This window comes from Chenopodium album, chromosome 3 (genome assembly GCF_948465745.1).
Source record: "Chenopodium album chromosome 3, dcCheAlbu1.1, whole genome shotgun sequence".
NCBI classification, from domain to species: domain Eukaryota; kingdom Viridiplantae; phylum Streptophyta; class Magnoliopsida; order Caryophyllales; family Amaranthaceae; genus Chenopodium; species Chenopodium album.
The window spans coordinates 11141367-11146830 of NC_137836.1; the positions used below are offsets into that span (position 1 = coordinate 11141367).

General features: G+C 39.0%; 1 pseudogene; it reads left to right on the forward strand.

Annotated features, from left to right (window-relative positions):
- Positions 1–2002: 2002 nt before the first annotated feature.
- On the forward strand, positions 2003–5074 carry LOC145611534 (pentatricopeptide repeat-containing protein At5g03800 pseudogene; annotated as a pseudogene).
- Positions 5075–5464: the final 390 nt, after the last annotated feature.

Here is a 5464-nt window from a genome sequence, read left to right on the forward strand (position 1 = left end):
GGGTAGCAAAAGTAAAATAGGGGTGTTTGTGTGGTACCTAAAGTAAAAATCTCCAAGTTTTTATACGTGTTCATTTTTTATTACTAAATGTTCATTTTTTTAACGTGTTCATAATTTTTTTTTCTTAGTGTTCATGTTCAACGCTGTCGTCTAATAAATTTATGATTATATGATAATCATGTTCATTAGTAATTTATAATATGATCATATTTTTTAACGCTTTGAATTTTTTATACTAAATTTTCATTAAAGTTACGTGTTCATTTTTTGTTATTAAGTGTTCATTTTTTTAACGTATTCTTTTTTTTAGTACAGGTACGTTTTATAGGTCGAGGTACACTGGTACATCAGTACTACAAATTCTTAAATGGATCTGGTTTACACTAATTTATTGTGGACCCCTAACATTAGAAAAACTATGGTTGTTTTATTATTAAAAAAAAAGGTCACTATAATTAAAAAAAAAAGCCACTATATTGAAATAAAAGTCATTTTGGTAATATAAAGGCTATAAGAGGTTAATTTATTTGATGAAATATTTTATATAATAATAAAGGTCACTATGTTAAAATTAGGGTCATAGCGTCATATTTCAAATTCACAATAATATTAAACGTTATACAAGTTTTAATAAAAATTAGGAAAAATTGCTCCCATTAATCTGAACTTCGCCTCGTCCGCCGAAAATAATCCCAACTTTCGTTTATTATCTATTGCACCCAACTTTAGGGGGTATTAATTTCTATTGCACCCAAATAACATGCAACCGGTAAATCAGGTAAACATTTCTGATTTTTTTTTTGCACACGTGTCAACATGTAATTGGTTGAAAAAAATAGAAAAAAAAAAATTAAAAACATAATTAAAAAAAAAAAACCCAACAGCCACCTCCCCTTAGCTTCTCTCAGCCACCGTCGACCACCGCCACCTCCCAATTATATAATTCAAACACAGCCCAATTCCACCACCGCCACCACCTGTGCCCCCACCTCCGACAACCCTACCCAGGTCGCCGGTACCCCTGCCCACCAAAACCGACGAAACCCTTCCTTCCCTCTCCCCGAAAACCACCCCAGCTCCGCCCTACAGCTCCAACAACATCAGATTCGCGCCGAGCAACCCCCGCAACCACTAACGCCATTGCAGTGTTCGAATTCCCACACCCCCAGCCACCGAAAACCTCCTCTTACACACCCCCAGCCACCAAAAACCTCCTTCTAACACCACCCCAGCCACCGAAAACCTCCTTCGACACACCCCAGCCACCGAACTACTCCCCTCCTTTCCCCACTCAAAACCGCATCCACCACCATATTTCTTCTACTCGCGGTTGAGATCGGCCAATATAGGGTCGAATTATGAGATCGGGAAGGGAAGGGGTGGCTGGGCGGCGGTTTCCGGTAGCGGGGGAGGGGTTTTCGGGGAAGGGGCTGTTTTTCCGGCGGGGTAGGGGGTAGGGGTGTGATGTTTTCCGGGATAGGGTGGGGGGCTGGGTATTTTTCCTTTTTTTTTTTAATTTTTGTTTTAATTTTAATTTTTGTTTTTTTTTTTTACCTATCACGTGTCACGTGTTGACACGTGTGTAGGTAACCTGCTACATCAGGTTAGATGACCTGTTGGGTGCAACGAAAATTAATACCCCCCAAAGTTGGGTGCAATAGATAATAAACGAAAGTTGTGATTATTTTCGGCAGACGAGGCAAAGTTCAGATTAATGGGAGCAATTTTTCCTAAAAATTACTATATTTAATGTAAGGTTACTATGTTAAAAATAAGGGTCACTATGTTCAATATAATGTCAGTTGCATGTTTATAAACCTCGGGTCCACAATAATATTATTATGAACCAGGTCCACGCAAATCTTTCTGGATACATCTATCTTAGCTGCAAAACTTATTACAGAGCACAATTTAAAATCGTTAACCGTACCAAGCCCGTTTCCAGACCCGGCCCATAGCCTGCATCCACCAAAACACTTCCCTTCCTGACATTCAAACAACTCTGGATAACACAAAATACATTACAGAAAACAGAGCAACCAACATTACATACCCCCCCCTTCAATCTACCAAGAGGATATGGTTCGCGCCATTAATGGCATCAACCTCTTCTCCTCCTCAGCTCTTTCTCTCTCCTCTTCTTCATCCTCCTCCTCTTCAATTCCCCCCAAAACTCATTCACTCTTCTTCAATTTCTCTCTCCAAATCCAACACTTTTGCAACTTCTGCTGCTCAATTCCTCACTAATTCACAAATTTCACCTGTTTTCCAGCAACCCCATCTCCCATTTTCTTCTCAAAACACTGAAATTGAACCTTTTTCATTGGAAGACGCTCAAATTCTCTACCAGAAATGCCTCGAGTTGCTCAAATTGTCTGCGCGTTACGCCGATGCCGAGCTCGTTATAGCTGTTCATTCATTGATTTTGAAGTTGGGAGAGGATAATTACTTGCTTAATTCGTTGATTACTGCTTATCTTAAACTGGGTTTGCTTGATGATGCTTTTGCTGTGTTTAAAGGGATGTCGAATCCTGATGTTGTTTCTTATACTGCGATGATTTCTGGGTTTGCGAAATCTGGGTATGAATTTGATGCAATTGGGTTGTTTATGAAGATGAGAAAGAGAGGTATTGAGCCTAATGAGTTTACTTTTGTTGCATTTTTAACTGCTTGTTCTAGAATTTCTGGGTTGCAATTGGGGTTTCAGATTCATTCATTGGTGGTTAAATTAGGGTATTTGTTTTCTGTTTACGTTGCAAATTCTTTGATGGGGTTGTATAGTAGGTGTGGTTTTTTGGATAATGCACTCCAGGTGTTTGATGAAATGCCTCAACGAGATATTGCGTCGTGGAATACTGTTATATCTAGTGTTGTGGATGAACTGATGTATGATAGGGCTTTTGAATTGTTTCATGAAATGGTGAGAGTAGATAGGTTTAGGGCTAACCATATCACGCTTTCGAGCCTTATTAGTGCTTGTGCTGGGAGTTGTGCTCGAGTCTTGGGGCAAGAAATCCATGGTCATGCACTTAAGATGGGGTTTGATAATAATTTGAGTGTTAGTAATTCACTTATTGGGTTCTACACGAAATGTGGCACTGCTAAACATGTTCAGGCTTTGTTTGAGAGAATGCCTATCAAGGATGTCATTTCTTGGACAGCTATGATTACCGCTTATATGGAGTTTGGAATGATTGAATTAGCTTTGGATATTTTTATGAAGATGCCAGAGAGAAATTCTGTCACTTTCAATGCCGTTTTAGCAGGGCTTTGTTCGAATTCAGAGGGTTTTGGAGCTTTATCTCTGTTTTGTGAAATGGTTAACCGTCGTGTTGAATTAACAGAAAACACACTAACAAGTGTTATTAGCGCGTGTAGTTTACTTGGAGAAAAGAAAATTAGTGAACAGATACATGGCTTTGTGATTAAGTTTGGCTGTAAATCAAATGCTTGTATCGAAGCTGCTCTAGTAGATATGTGCACAAGGAGTGGGAGGATGACAGATGCTCAAAAGATGTTTCAGCAGAGCCAATATGATCAAAATCTTTCAATCAAATGGACATCTTTAATTTCTGGATATGCTCGAGATGCACAGCCGGAAGAAGCAATGACTTTGTTCAAGTGGGGCCAATCTGAACAAGCACTGACAGTTGATGAGGTTGTAGCAACTGCAGTACTTGGTATCTGTGGAACTCTAGGATTTAATGAGATGGGAGAGCAAATGCATTGCCATGCCCTAAAATCAGGACATCTGTATGATGTAAGGCTAGGTAATGCTGTCATCAGCATGTACTCAAAGTGTGGTTACATGGAAGATGCTTGGAGGGTTTTCAATCTTTTGCCCATGCATGATGTAGTGTCATGGAATTGTTTGATTGCTGGCCACCTTCTCCTAAGAGAGGGTGATAAAGTGTTGGCTGTTTGGTCGAGGATGAAGAGGCAACACATAAGACCTGACTCTGTTACACTTATTCTAGTAATTTCTTCTTACAGGCATACCAAGTTGAATATGCTAGATGATTGCCGGAGATTGTTTTTCTCATTGACAAGGGAGTATGATGTTCAACTTACTTCAGAACATTATGCCTCCTTTGTTAGCGTTTTAGGCGAATGGGGTTTCCTTGAGGAGGCTGAGGATATAATATCTAAGATGCCTTTTGAGCCAAAAAGCTCAGTTTGGAGAGCATTGCTTCATAGTTGTAATCTTCATTCAGACTTGATTGCTGGAAAGAGAATAGCAAAACATATTCTAGATATGCAGCCCGAGGATCCTTCTACATATATACTCATATCAAACTTGCTCTCTGCATCTGGTAGATGGCATTGCTCTGAATTGGTTAGGGATGAAATGAGGAGGAAAGGGATCAGGAAACATCCAGCACGTAGTTGGATTGCTCATAACAACAAGGTGCATGCATTTTTTACCAGAGATAAGAGTCATCCTCAATCAAAAGACATCTATAGTGGATTGGAGATCCTGATCTTGGAGTGCTTAAAGTCTGGTTATGTGCCTGATACAAACTTTGTTCTTCATGAAGTGGAGGAGCACCAGAAGAAGGAATTCTTGTTCTATCATAGTGCAAAACTAGCAGTGACATATGGCCTTTTGATGACCACGCCAGGAAGACCTATTAGAGTTACAAAGAATGTTCTTTTATGTGGCGATTGCCATAACTTTTTAAAGTATGTATCAAGAGTCACTAGAAGAGAGATATGTGTAAGAGACACCTCAGGCTTTCACTGTTTTTCTAATGGCAAGTGCTCATGTAAAGATCACTGGTAACTTGTACATGCACTGATTGAATATGGTCTTGCTTATCAAACCATTGGAGGATCAAAAGTCCAAAGCTCTTGTATGTGATATATTCAAAAGCTGAGATGGCTGAATGTATATACATGTTGAAGGAGAAACTAAAGTATAGTAGGAGGATGAAATTTTGAGGTATATAATACAAATTTACACAGTACTGCAAAAAACTATTGCCCTACATTATTTACCAGCTGTACAAATTCTTTTTGCATTATTTTCATCGGAAGAATCCTCTCTGCATATGTGACTAGTTCAGTAGTCTTGCCACCCTCTCCCTGTATGTGTCTCCTGACTTTCATATTGTTGTCACCTCCATTCAATATCTTCACACTTGCTTAAAGAATTAGCTTTTCAATATTTCTTGCTTTAGTGGTGCTTACTTCTTGGTGACTGGTAATGCAATGCTGCTAATCAAAACACAGGCATCATATTGAATTCCATGTTTAGATTCTGATTTGGAACTTCCTTTTTCTTCTACCTCCTGTTTAGTTTTCTAATTTAAGTGTTCCTGCTGCTGAATTAGGGTTATGCTTGATTAGCTTCTAAAAATCTGCTGTTAGTTTCTTATCTGCTCCTTGCCTGATCATACTGATTGTGCCGCATACCCCTCTACACATCAAGTTTGCACTGGAAGTGTAAAACTAAGAAAACATA